Source organism: Alosa pseudoharengus, unplaced genomic scaffold (genome assembly GCF_046254945.1).
Source record: "Alosa pseudoharengus isolate Yale_2024_CS ecotype anadromous, Long Island Sound unplaced genomic scaffold, YU_APseudo_1.1 YU_APseudo_1.1_scf_17, whole genome shotgun sequence".
NCBI lineage: Eukaryota > Metazoa > Chordata > Actinopteri > Clupeiformes > Clupeidae > Alosa > Alosa pseudoharengus.
In genome coordinates, this window is record NW_027468640.1 from 33,187,555 (window position 1) to 33,202,632 (window position 15,078).

The following is a 15,078-nucleotide window of genomic DNA, read 5'->3' on the forward strand; positions in this document are numbered from 1 at the left end:
TTTGGCCTTAGGCACAAGGCCGGAAGCCGTGTTAAAGGTGCTCTAAGCGATGTCACACGTTTTTTTAGGCTAAAACATTTTTTGTCACTTACAGCAAACATCACCTCATCTTCCGCTAGCTGCCTGTGTCCTGAATACACTGTAAAAAAAACTCGATCTCTGTGGACAACCCAGGCTCCAAAAATGGCGACAAAAACAACCTGGGCCAGCTGGCCCATAAAAACACAACAAACTGTTCCAACAAATCACTAACGAGATGCACGTTTAGGAGAGTTTCAATTGCACGGGAGGGAGGGGGATGGAGTAGCGATTTTGTTTGAATGTTAACAGAAGTGACGTTACCCAGCATTGCTTAGTGTGCCTTTAAGTGAGAGAGTCTATATGTGCCCCATAATTTGTATGTACTTGCTTTTTCTCATGTTACATATTAATTCACTACTCCATTTACTAAATTTTCTCACTCAATAACTCTCGAATGTGACTATGATGAAATCTCTGCTCTCCCGTTTTGAATGAAAGGAATGTTCGCGTCGGACAATTCAATTCGAAATGAGGAGCGATTACTAGCAATTAAGAGTCAAGAATGGGGACATCCTGGGATATTGCCACTCATGGAATTGCCTCATGTCTAATGAGATATGAATGAATAGTTCAACTGGACCCAATTATTAAATTAAGTGGGATATACGGCACTGGTGCTTCGTGATGCGATGCATGCATGCTTCTCAACAGGTATGGGCAGCACACTATTTAACATGCAACGAATTTGTAAATACCCATTTATACTGTACACTCGACATGGTCATTCAATTTAACACATGCATTTTAACACATGGATCTACTATGGGTGGTGGTGTCAGCAGCTAACATCTGGTCAAGATCGGCATAATTCAGTGTTTATATTTGTGGAGAAGACAAAAAAAACAAAATATGGAACAAATATTTCACAGGTATGGCCTGACACCCATCCCTCTTTCACGCCTGTACACACACTCACGCATGCACACACACACACACACACACACACCTCCTCCTGGTGAGCGAAAGCCTATTTGTGGCATGGCACTGAGCTTGGGGAGCTGCGCTGAAATATGAAGTTGATTTAGAGCCGAAATCTCAACCTCCTCCCTCACCCCTCGTCACCACACCGCACTGTTGCAGGGGCTGTTCAGGGGCAATTCTCCACACATCACATTCTTCAAGCCTACAGGGCCCACTGCCTCTCAGCTGCCCTCACTACCCCCACACCTACTCCTGTTAACCCCTCCTCTCACATTACGCCCCATTTAAAAGCCCTGGCCGTCTTCCCTTTATTACAGAGCCACTTAATGTCCATCTCACACAACCCCCCACTGACCCCACCTCATCTCACCTCCACCACCACCCGTCCCACTGTGTCGTGGGTGCTGTGAAGGGTCTCATTCCACTGGGTCCACAGGCACATTCCACACCATCACTGGACTCCCAGCAAGGCCCCAGGAGACTATTTACCAGCCTAGGCTCAGTCTCATGAGTGTGGCGGTCAGGGCTGTTATGTGCTTAGAGGAAGTGCTAATGCTAATGTGGGATGGAGTGGAGCTGAATGGGTGCCACCGCTGGGAGTGGAATCGCCACTTTGGAATGTTAACGGGTTCCAATACACACACACACAGACACACACACACACACACACACTTCACCCCTCTTTGATTCTCGTCGTAGCTTTGAGGATCAAACCCAAGGAGCCTGATTTGAGCCTGAACAGTGCGCGAACACACTCGCGCACTTTTCCCCGCCACTTTTCCACGCAAAAAGTTCCTGTCAACGTCCGCCAAGAAACGCTACCACCGCCTATTATCTCAACGCACTCCACAAAATACCCCGCTGTTGCCCCAAACCCAACCGTTAACACCTCACCCAGCTTTCATCGTAATCTGCAAAGAGCCAAATCAAAGGCGTCTGTTTTTGTCACTCCAGCGCTCCAGAAAGCCGAACTGTAAAGACTCAACACCTTCGCTTGCCTTGTTTGTTTGTTACAGATTTTTTTTTTTTCCGCACATGTTTGTTTACATTGCACCTGACCCAAAAATAACAGAACGTAGAACTAATTGTCATAAACAAATTGTCATAAACAAGTTGCCACCGCGCTTTTGGCGTCTTTGGGCCTGTGGAGCTTGGGGTACGCTCACCATCTCACAGTCTATAGAGGCACCAGTGGGCTTTGCGACAGCGACTATCAAGATTTAGTCACAAAGCAGCAGGGCATTGGTGCACTGTACACAGACAAGCAATATGTGAACGTGTTCGACAAATGTTACTGTAAACAACTCTCGTTGAAATAGGAGCCCAAGTAAAAAACTGCATCTTCACTGACTCGATGGCGGTGGTGATAGGGTGGGGGGGGGGGGGGGTGGCCGACACCTGCCATCGTCTTCACCACCGTGATGGACGGACACAAGAAGTTGACAAGGTCGACACCGGAGGGGAATGATGACAGGCTTTTCTTTTCCTTTCTTCCTTCCGTCTTCTTTTTCCCCCCTGAAGGATCTGGAATCTCTTGAGGAGAATCCGAATCTGCCGAAGCACGAAGGGCAATCTCTGATGATGGCGCGACTTCAGAGGGACCTGAGACGTGCACAAAAGATCCTCCGTCAACTTAACCCCCCCACCCCCACCGCTCGTTCTGAAGTAGCAGAGTAGAAGTATGACAAGGTGTGGGGTGGGGGTAAGACTGTTCAGAGAAAGGACACTTTTTGAAGATGAGAACTTCAGATATAGTTTCAAAGTCCCCCCCCCCACCCCCCATCCACCACAAAATCACCAACCCAACTCACCCCCTTTCCCCTTAAGTTTTGAAATCCTGTCACAGTTGATGTGCTGACTGAGGCCTTGCGCTGCATTTCTCTTTCTCTCTCTCTCTCTCTCTCTCTCTCCCTCCCTCCCTCTCTCACTCACTCTATCTCTGTCATTTTCTTTAAGTCCATGCCACACTGCTAAAGTCAGCAGAGCTTTCTAACAAGCCATTTCTCTCTCGTTCTCTCTCTTCACTTCGCTGTCTTCGGTCCCTGCTCTGTGGAACTGTCGGAGAGGCTCTTTGTCACTTTGCTCTCTCCGCGGCCCTCCGCTCAATCAATTTGCTCGTTCTTATTCCCTACCAATCTTCGCTCTTGGAAAAGTACCTCAGCAAACTTCCTCTCCCTCTCTGTCTCTCTCTCTCTCTCTCTCCCTCCATGGCCGCTCACTGTCTGCATTGTCTCTCACCTTCTCCAAGGCTTTCCTTTTCTTCTGTCACTCTCTCTCAGGCCCTACTCTTTCATCCACTTTCATCCAAGTGTGCTCCTCTGCTCCTATGTCACTTCCCTCTTTAATCCCCCCTTCCTAACTAACTTCACTGTCTCCATTTCTGCTGGACTTTATTTCCACATTTATTTCCTCTCTCTCTCCCTCTCTCTCTCTCTCACTTTGTGTGTCTGTGGGTCTGTTTCTCCTTTACTCCATCATACTGCATTTTGGCACTTTTCTCTTTTTACAATTACCCCATGTATTTTCTCTCACCCACTCTCTCTCTCTCTCTCTCTCTCTCTTGCTATTTCATGCATCATTTCCCTGTTTAATTGCAGCTGGCTGGGAAAGTGCTATGCAGTCGCTGGTAGTTTGCTGCCTTCCTCCCTGTCTCCTGAAGCCAGCGCTATTCAATTAGCTCTTGCTAGCGAGTCTAGTCACGGGTGGCATAGGATGGACTGGGGAGGCTGTGGGTAGCTGAAGGGAGGATGTGTGTGTGTGTATGTTTGTGTGTTTGTGTGTGTGTGTGTGTGTGTGTGTGTGGTAAGGGGGTTGTATGGGTGGGTGTGCTGGACCTCCTGTCCCTGTGCTGGGGGTGCCAATCCTCTACATCACACCACAAGGCAGCATGCCAGGACAGGCCGGCCGTGCCAATCCACTTCAGGAAGGCTCACGCACACACACATGCGCGCACGCACACACACACGCACACACACACACACACACACACACACACACACACACACACACACACATTCATGCGTAAACACTGACATTAGCACACACATACACACACACATACACCTACACAAACAACACACATATACACACCCACATATTTTCCACCCACCCCCTTCAGAATGCTATCTTGCACAAAAACCTGTGCTCAGTGTGACCATAAAAACTATTCTGGATTATGGAGATTACAGAGAAACAGTGTGGCTGCTCAGAAAAATAAATAAATAAATAAAAATATATAAATTAAAAAAAGCAAACAAAACACAACAGCCATTCCAATAAATAACGTCCAAACGGCCATTTTGTTGACTGAGCCTTTAGCTGATAGATCCTCGGAGCGCCACAGGGGGGCTTTTGTCTTCCAAAGAGGATGAGGGCCGCTCTTATGACAAACAACGCGCTTTTGGAGAGTTTGGCTGCAACAGAGTCAGAAGGGCTTTGAAGATTGCTATTCTAATACACACATCAGCAATGTGGGAGAGAGAGAGAGAGTAAAAAAAGAGAGAGAAAGAGTGTGTGTGTGAGAGAGAGAGAGAGCACAGTTGCTTTCAGAGAGATACGGTACTCAAGTGCATCATTGTCTTGTCTCTGGTAAGTCTATTATACTCAGTTGGCAGGGAAACCCATCATTTGGGCGTTTGTTGCCATAGAGACGTCGCATGCGGTAGCCAGGGAAGCTCACGGAGCAATCGCCGCTTGCTCTGTTAATATAGGCGTCCCCTAGCAGCTGGGCACATCTCATAAGTTACAGACGAGGGACGATACATCCACATCCTCAAAAACAGATTTCCTATCATGACTGAGGAGACACACACACAGTCCATGAATTTATTTGTTTACTCACTATGGCTTACTTAGTCTCAGGGGAAGGTTTCTTTTTGGTCACTCACACCACTAATAACACCAGCAATACTTCATTGAATACGTTAGCTGACCGACTTCATGACTGAGGGCCACTCTTTAGAATCTGTGGTCACTAGTCTGACTAGAACCCAGAGGTGACAGCAGTGAGAGAAGCAGGAAAGATAGATAAAGTTGTGCCTGATGTGAAAGAATGAGAGAAAATGAGGGGGAGAAAGAAAGAATGACAGAGAGAGAGAGAAGGAGAGAAGGGGCAAAGTTGGGGAACTTTGAAAGAGAGTGAGAGACAGAGAGTAAAGCAGTGACACGGGGCCGAAGGAGATTAGGAAAAGATCCAGTGGGGTGTAGGAGAAGAGGATTACTCCCCAAGCCAACATCTTAGCACTCTTCTGCTTACATACACATGCACACACACACACACACACACACACACACACACACACACACACACACTTGTCTGCAAAAACACACGTCTTAAACGTACACACAGTCTTATAACCACATACACACACACACACACACAAACAAACGCAAACAAACACACACATACACACACACACACAAAAATACGTCTTAAACATACTTTACACACAGTCTTATAACCACATACTCACACACACAAACAAACAAACACACACACACACATACACACACGTCTTAAACATACACACAGTCTTATAACCACATACACACATACACGCACACCCACCCACCCACCCACACACACACGTCTGCAAAAACACACATCTTACAGTTTTGGCCCATTGCTTACACACTTAAATTGAATGCTTAGACCAAAACTGCAGTACCTTACTGTAACTTCTTGCAGCAAACTTTAAACATGTGTAACCATAGCGTAAAAACACATTATCTGCTTTCCACTTTGTTTGCAATTCTGCAATACACTTACTGTGAAACATTTCACACGATTCCTTACATTAGACACTTTGTTCAAATGTGAAATCTTCTGTTATCACTGAGAAAACACTTCTATTCAAAATGCAAGTTATTGTGTATCTGTTCAAGTGTGTACTTTTACATTGAGTACCCGTGTACAGTTCTGTATTTGCCCCTTTACAGTACTATTAAAGAATTGGGCCAATGAAAAGTATATATATATACAGTATGACGACCAACCACATACCTGCATGCCTATTTTGCAAGCAATGGAAGGGGCATGCAGAGACATTGAGGGTGCATATGACACACAAGGTGATATTTTCCCCATTGCCTAGCCCAAAAGGACATCACCTGCGATGTCGACGAGGACTTGTGGCCAGATCTAAACAGAAGGCAGGGTCCATAAAGCCCCAACCCACCCACCCCTCCACACACACAAGAAAAAATATGTGCTTTTTCAATACTCAATTTCTTGAGTATTTTTTTTTCTTTTTACTTTTGTTTTGTTGCTACAGTTTTTATTTGTTTAGAGTATCACTTACAGTATTGTATTGATAAGTGTGATTCTACTTTTCTTTATTTCTGTAAGAATGTTTGTTTTTTGTAAAAACATGTGTTGCAAAAAATGTCAGTTGATTACTGCAGAAATTCTACTTTTGAGTTTCACAGAAGACTGAGTCCGACAAAATGACAATAAAAATAGAAACACAAAGACTGTAAAACACATCAGTGTGCTGCTGCTGATTTGAAAGAGTTATTCAAAGGGTGCATGTGTGTATGGTTTTGTTGCAATAATTACACTTTTAGAAAGGATTGTTGAGTTTTGATTGTAGTCTTTTATTTTGACATAGATGTGAGTTGTTTATCTCCAAGTGCTGTCTTATTTGGCTGTGTGTAGAGTTTTGACATAATGAGCCAAATTCTGCAGGAAGTGTGTAACCAAGAGACATAAACTGTAAACATACAGTATGTGACATACACACAGTCTTATAATCACACACACACACACACACACACACACACACACACACACACACACACACACATGCACACATTTCTCTTCTCACACGTACATTGTGCCGAGATGCCCTGAGTAATTATCGACTGGCTGGCAATGCATGGCCGCTGCTCCCACCGTTCATTAGGAGTGCTGGGGAAGTGCCGTCCCCTCCGGGCCCCTCATCCCAGTCCTTATCACTGCACAGGCCACTTGATGGGCTTAAATGAACCCTATTAACAAACAAAAGTGCACCAGGCGCTCCGAGATTAAGTTCAGAACCGCCAAAGACGTGATGGGGAGGAAGGGAGAGCTGTGTGTGTGTGTGTGTGTGTGTGCTTGTTTATGGTGTTGTGTTGTCTGTGTGTGTGTATGTGTTGTGTTTATCTCTGTGTGTACATGTGTTTAGAAGTGTCTGTGTGTGTGTGTTTGTGTGTGTGTGTGCGTGTGCGTGTGTGTTTGACAGACTGATTGAGTAAGTGAGTGTGAGGGACATGTTTATTCATTTCCTCTCGTAACTTCCAATCCCCTCCAGTGGTGAGGAGTTGGACTTGTGATTTGTTTGCCGCGTCTGAAGATAAGCACACGCCGCTGTTCTGAGGCAAGGGAGCAGTGCTCTGTGCATTGTGTGCTCTTTGCACTGTGGTCTGTGCGTGCTTGTGTGTGTGTGTGTGTGTGTGTGTGTGTGTGTGTGTGTGTGTGTGTGTGTCTCTGAGTGAGAGAGTGAGAAAGTACATTTTCACTTTGCATTCATCCTTGTGTGTTCTGCAATTATTATAGTTATCATTACAAGACTTTAAACTGGGTCTGCAGGGCATTCTGCAGACAGTGTTTCTGTTGTTTACCTGCATACTGTATGTGTATGTGTGTCTGTGTTTGTATTAGTGAATCATAGTCTGTCTCTGGTGTGTGTGTGTGTGTGTGTGTGCCTGCTTCTGTGTGTGTATGTATGTGTGTGTGACTGTGTGTGTGTCTGTGTGTGCGTGCGTGCCTGCGTGCGTGTGTGTACAGTACGTGTGTGTGTGTGTGAGCGTGCGTGTGTTTGTGTCTGGTGCAGTTGGCTCAGCTTATACTCTTTGCTGGCTGTGCAGAGGTCAGATGAAGGTGAGCAGCTTGCCTCTAATCCACTGGCATCCGCCGCTCTTTGAAGAGCATTACCGTTAGACCTCTTCCTGGGTCCTGAGCCTCCGACTCCCACTCTTTCCTCTCTCTCTTTCTCTCTCTTCATTCTCTCTCTCTTTCTCTCTCTCTTTCTCTCTGTCTCTGTGCTGCCAGGGAGGACGTGACTCCCCGCTTCAGGATGCCTCTTCCCCCATGGTGACTCCTGTCAGTAAAGCTGGAGTCCTACTGCGTTTCGGGGGAAAGGATGGGGGCACACATCCTCATGTCCCTTTCTCTGCATCTCTTTCTTTTCTTTATTTCCCTTTTCCTCCTCTCTTCTTTCTCTCTGAATCTCTCTCTTTCTGCCCTGTGCTCAGTGATGGGTTCATCTCTGCTACCCCCCCCCCCCCCCACACACACACACACACACGCACACACACACACACTTCCTGATTGGTGGCATCCCACCGTTTACACGGTGAGCCGTGTCAGTATCCACGCGCGCGCGTGTGTGTGTGCGTGCGTGCGTGTGTGTGTGTGTGTGTGTGTGTGTGTGTGAGAGGGGGCCCACAGAGGCCTTGTGCGTGGGTGAGCTGAGGTGAGCTGAGCGGTGCTTTCGCAGCGGGTGCCTGTCAAATTGTCACCGTGCCCATCACAAGTAGGGCGACCTTTTCGCCGACGGGCGCTGTGCTCTGCTGGGGGGGTTGGTGCAGGTCCCGCCCGTGTCATCGAGCCTACCTGGTGAGGATATGTGTGACTATCTCTCTCTCTCTCTGTGTGTGTGTGTGTCTGTGTGTGTGTGTGTGTGTGGTTGTGTGTGTGTCAGAGGGAAGAGTGTGCATGGCTGGAGCTGTGCAGACTTTGGCGGCCCTTTTGATACTCCTCCTCAATGGCGGGAAATGAAAAAGCTCAAGCAAAGTTGCCCTCCCACGCGGCTAATCATATCACTCACACACGCCGCAGTCTGCCGGCGCCCAGCAGCATTCATATTCATTAAACACTCTGGGGAGAGACGGAGAGAGGAGAGAGGAGAAGGAGAGAGAGAGAGAGAGGGAGAGGTAGAAAAGAAAGGCAGAGAGAGGGACAGAGAGAGAAGTGAAAGAGACAGACTGTCTCGCAGAGTTGCCGTGGAGTTTTAAGTTGTCACTCAAAGACATTTTCTCCGCTGCTCAGTATGCCAATTACAGTAACATTATTTGGAGCTAAATGACAGTTTAATCCCGTCATTTCCCTGGTCTCAGTTCTGGATTGCTTACAAGCCACTTCAGCACTGCTTACAGCCAGATTAACCCCCTAAAGATGCCACGTACAAGAACAGGCTGAATATTAACTCTGCACACCCCCCCCTCCCCTACCAATCACACGCTTGCTCAAAGTCTCCTCTTTCATCGTTTCACGCTTCCAACCCACCTTCCCCGATTTCTCTCTCTTCCCGTCTTCCTTGTGGGGTCTCTCACACTTCTTCATTCTGACCCCATTATCCCCCTCTTCCCAGCGTATGTCTCTCTCTCTCACTCTCTCTTCCCAGCGTATCTCTCTCTCTCTCACTCTCTCTTCCCAGCGTATCTCTCTCACTCTCTCTTCCCAGCGTATCTCTCTCACTCTCTTCCCAGCGTATGTATCTCTCTCTCTCACTCTCTCTTCCCAGCGTATCTCTCTCACTCTCTTCCCAGCGTATCTCTCTCTCTCTTCCCAGCGTATGTCTCTCTCTCTCACTCTCTCTTCCCAGCGTATCTCTCTCTCTCTCTTCCCAGCGTATCTATCTTTCTTTCTCTCTCTCTCTCTCTTCCCAGCATATCTCTCTTTCTCTCTCTCTCTCTCTCTGGAGCTTTTGGGAGAAGGGGGGATGCAGCGCTGTTCCTTCACACCTGAGCTCTGGGTGTGAGTGATAGATGTTTGAACAGCGGCTGACTTCTGTACGTGCGGAGGCCCACATGTGAGGGGGGGTGGGGGGTCGTGCTGAGGGGTGCAGGATAGGAGTCCATTTTTCACCAGCAAAGGGTGAGGTGATTGATGTGCTCCACACCCATTAGGTCTGGCTTTCAGGAGTGTGTGTGTGTGTGTGTGTGTGTGTGAGTTAGAGAGAAATAGAGAGATTGTGTCTCTGTGTGTGTCAGTCTGTGTGAAAGTGCGTGTGTGTGTGGGAGAGAGAGAGAGTGTTAGTCTTCTTTCTCTGTCTGTCTGTCTCTCTTTCACACACACTCAATGTGTGTGTGTGTTATTTAACCCACTCACATGGTGGAGACATTTGAGGGAGGCCTGCGGCCACTCACACCAGGAGTATTAGATGTGCAAACCAAACCATGCAACTTTAACGGCACAATGTCATAGGGGAACATGTGTATGCTAGCAACATAACCAGTGTGGGGAAACTAGTGCACTAATGTTTGTGTGTGCTTGTGTACATATGCGTGTATGTGTCTTAGAAGTCAGGCTCATGATCTCAATGTTTTAACCACCCTAATCTAGTAAATAGCTAACCCGCGGAGGCACTACCTGCATATACTTGGATTTGAAAAAGTGTTGGTGATTGACGTGATCTTGAGTGAGAGGGAGAAAATCAAACTTTAGCTAAAGTTTGCTCTAGCAAGAAATGAATCCTGACAATTTCTCTGCCTTTGGCAAGATAATCAAGCAACCTTACTTGCATTATCACTTTTGAGCTAAGAGAAACCTGACACCTAAGGTAGTCCAAACTTTAACAATAAAATTACAGTTAGATCCCCCCCCCCCCCCGACCCTCCTCGATTGCGGAACGTTCTTCTCCATAACTGCCTCCCACACTGTGGCCATTGATCAGCTTTTATGGCCTCACATTCAGCGGGATCATAACGCGGCCCGTAAACAAGATTTGGGTGCGCGCTGCGCCGCTCTGCCCACATGTTTCATTCCTGCCGGTGCCGCAGTTTAGCGCGGGCAGGTGACGAAGCATCTGACGGACGATAATGGGCAACATGCAAGAGTGCTCTGGTGGTGGTCGGGTCTTACTGCACGGAGGGGGCCCACTCGTGAAATGACGAGGCCCACGTCCATCTGGTGGAGCTGGGGCCTCGTGAACTCCCCTGGATGGGCGCCACTTTTTCTTCTCTGTTTTTTTTTTTTTTTGTGTGTTTTCTTTTTTTTTTTGCAGCGCCACACGCTTATTCAGCATAACGCACCACGGGCCACTACCCACTCAGCACCTGGCTCCCCCCATGTCTCTGGGAGGTAATGAATTTTTATTACTTGTGTCAGGGTGGGGGATTTTTTGGAGGGGCGGTGGTGGTTGGGTGAGAGCGTCGGTATGCAAATTGACCTCTTTTTTTTTTTTTTGGTCCTTTTTTTTCTTGGGGGGTTTCTTTGCTCACCTCACAGTTCTGAAAAAAAAGCTGAGTGTCACATTATTGATTCCCTCCCGTTCTTTGGCGTCGCTTGTGTACTTGGCCGAGAAAAGTCGTGTCTCTCGGTTGATGTTTATCTAAAGTGAGAGAACTCCAGGGGAACCGGAGGAGCCCTATTAGTGCCCGTAGGCACCACTCTTCCCTTTGTTTTACCTCGCCTCTCTCTCTCGCCTCTTTTGGGGCTCTCTGTGAACATGGAATATACTGTTAAGGATCAGCATATAAGTGACTGCTCAAAATAATGAGTGCCCAGCTCTTTCGTAAGTAAGCTATGCCCTGGAGGCTATACTGTGGGCTTAGGTCTGTGTTAGGGCAAAATTGCCACTGCGTGGAGTAAGCCGTGGGCATGTTTGTCTTAATAACCTTGCCTTTATACGCTATGGATACAGCAATGCTGAGAGGACATTGTTTGTGAAGTGCTGCTGAATAAAAAATGTGTTTACAAACTGGTGCCATGATAACAATTCTGCTGGATCTCGGCAATGCTACAACAAAGATGCATGTGAAGAAGAACAAGTCTTGTGTAAAAGAAGTTGCATGATTAAATATTGTTTGTTCAAAATCAATAATTATGCGAGGAGCTCAGAGATTGTCTTGGTGACTACTGTTACAGCCAAAATGGATCTTAAAAAAGGCTTACAGCGGGGCTTCACCAGATGCACAACTGAACCGTTCCATTCACTGAGCGTGTGCTGCAACAAGAAGCTTCCACTGTAATCTATGGAACTGAGAACACCAGATGAGGTAGTGGGGCACACATTAAAAAAAGTAAGATTAGTCTTCTAAAATCATTTTTACGCTCCACAAACGGGAAGCTTGAGCTCCCGGTGCAGCCCAGCTGTTCATTGTTAAGTCATAGGCTTATTCAGTAAGTGCTCTCATAGTGCGTCCTTTGTTGTGAAATTGATAGGTGATTTCCATGATCAGTGGCTCAAAATCCATACAATACACCTAAAAGTCATGATTAAGCTTGCTTGGACACTCCAGAGCGGCTTGCTTTGTGGGAAATATACAAGAATTATACAAGGCTATTACTGAAAAATGGTACGTCATACAAACTCTGTAAGGTGATTTCCATGATCAATAGCCACCCAAAAAACCTATAACATACATCAAGATCAAGATTTCGGGAAGCAAAATCTGTTGTGCAGTTTTTTTATATAAAAAAAATAATTTTATGATTGCTCCATTGTGTTTCTATACTGGGCAGGTAGTAGGACCATTCATGTTTCCAGCCTGCTTTCCAGGTCCCCATTATCTGTTTCATATCAAAACATTCTCCTCAGGGTACTCTGCTGTGCTTTGTGTTTTTACTCTGCAGTGAGTCAAACACCTCCTCACCAGGCCGCACTAGCACCCATATGCTACATGGGGAGACCAGTGCCATTGGCTGGCAGAGTTCCAGACCCGGTTCAGCTTGTGTGTGTGTGTGTGTGTGTGTGTGTGTGTGTGTGTGTGTGTGTGTGTGTGTGCGTGCGTGTGTGTGTGCATGTTCAACACATGGAAATTGCAACCCTGCTGTGTCCAAATCTTGGTGCGTCCGGATGGATGGTGTTTGCTCAACAAGCAGCAACAGCTAACGACTGGTTCAAGGATCTGCCTGCCGATTGATGAGGCCTGATGAGGGTGTTTGTGCAAACAGCACGGAAGGGGTTGGTTCCATCCTGACACACATGCCCTCATGAATAAAGACACACACACACACACACACACACACACACACGCACAGAAACAGAAACACACAGTTGACTTTAGATGTGGGTTTCAGCTTGATTGTGTTTGTGCAAACGATACGGAAGGGGTTGGTTCCTGACACACATCCACTCATGAATAAAGACACACACACACACACACACACACACACACACACACACACACACACAGACTCCTACCCTCCACCATCCTTTGTATTATTGCTGTTGAAGGCCTAAAGCAGAGATTGTTTTTTAGTTGAAGTCCAAGCAGTCACCTTGTGCTGTCCTATTGTCAGAAGATGAGTCTGAGGACTTTGAGGCCTTTTCTTTCTTTTTCTTGTTATAACTCCACTTCCACTCTTGCCATTAAAAAAAAAAATGGAATGTTTGGCACTGACCACTTGGTTCCATTACAGGACAAGTAAAGGACGAGAGGAGGAACATCGAGATGTGAAATGGATTTTCAGTGGGGTGAAATGAACGACAGGATTCCAGACATGGACAGGGCTTAGAGAACAGGAGTGAGAGTGTGAGACAGAGAGAGAGAGAGAGAGAGAGAGAGAGAATACAAGGATGAAGGAAAGGAAGAAAAATTGGGCCTATGTAAGAGAATAAGACAGAGATAGAGAGAAAAGAGAGGGAGAGAGAGAGAGAGAGCTGGAGGGAGAGAACAAGTAGCTGTCGGAGAGCCAGTGTCACCATTGATAAAATCTCTCGGTCTGAAGGTCAACCAGGGGCAGCTTTGTTCCATCGTTGAGCTGGATGAGAAAAGCGGCACAGAAAAAAAAACACTCATGGAATCGCCCTCTTCTACTGCTGGGTCAAAATCTTTTATTTCATTTATCCATTTGGTTCTTGGAGATGGTTAAATTCCTATCATCCAAAGACACAAAGACAAAACCTCTGACAGAATTGCCTGATACTGCTGATGGTTTCCAGCCCAAAAACCCTTCAAACAACACGTCATCAAATAGCCCAGATTTGATCAATACTTAGTTCAGTATGCCACGACTACCTACTGTACAAGCAACACACACCAGCAGCCAAAGCATACATTTTATAATCTTTTTTTTTTTTACAAAATTCAAGTGTAGATACACTGATAACAGATAACTACAGTATGACACTGAATATACACAACAGGAAATTTCTACAATGATAAGAAATAATAGACAGCATCTGAAAAAAATCTATATTAACAGCAGCAGACAACCAGCACTATGGTGGTATAGTCCAAAGTAAGGGCTAATCTGACAGTGCTTTATAGTACTCCAGTAATGATCAGTCAAAAGCCTTTACAGTGATTGACTCATCATTTGGTTAATCATACACTCATGTGTGTCACTGTAATTACTTAATCATACATACATGTGTGTCACTGTAATTAGGTGATGAAATCACGCCTGTCATCACAACTCTTTTTTCTAAAGTAGGACTGGTTATGCTATATTATCAACCAAAAAAATCAAGCCACTGGAGAGGACTACAACCCTTACGTTCACTACTTTTCAGACAGTCTTAAGTTTCTACCACTGAAATTATAACTGAAGATGAGAGATAGTTAGGATATCATTGAACAGAATGCTGCTTGATTCTTTTGGGTCCCCGTTCCCCCGTTACGCTACCAAAACGACTTATATTTCTGCAGGAAGGAACACATTCCTGCCTTGATGCTCTGTTTAATAAACTCTGGGCCAGAGAATATGTGTAATTAATATAATTCACCTCATTTAATATCAGGTGTCTCTCGTAATGAATGCTTGTGTTTGAAGGGGTACTTCATTAGTAGGAGTGAGTCCACCATTTGCAGCGCTTTGATGTGACTTCACACAACAGGGCCGGACAGGGACAGCTAATGAAGTCTTGCAAACGATCGCCGAGTTTGCCAAATGTCAGCCCTCGCTTTGACCGCAGACCCCTTCAACCCCTTTGATGTGATGATCGCAGCCAAAAAAAGTTCTGCTCCCTCAACATTGAGCAACTTGCAGGAGCCCATGTAGTTTTTATCGGCGACAACAGCTAAACTTTCATCGGTGGCGTTGTGCGAACACACACCCAGTGCTGTGCCCTTCTGCAGTCGGACAAGTCAGCTCTCTTTTAATGCATCCGTTTACTCTAGTTGTTTTTGCTAGAGTTGCTCTTCGCT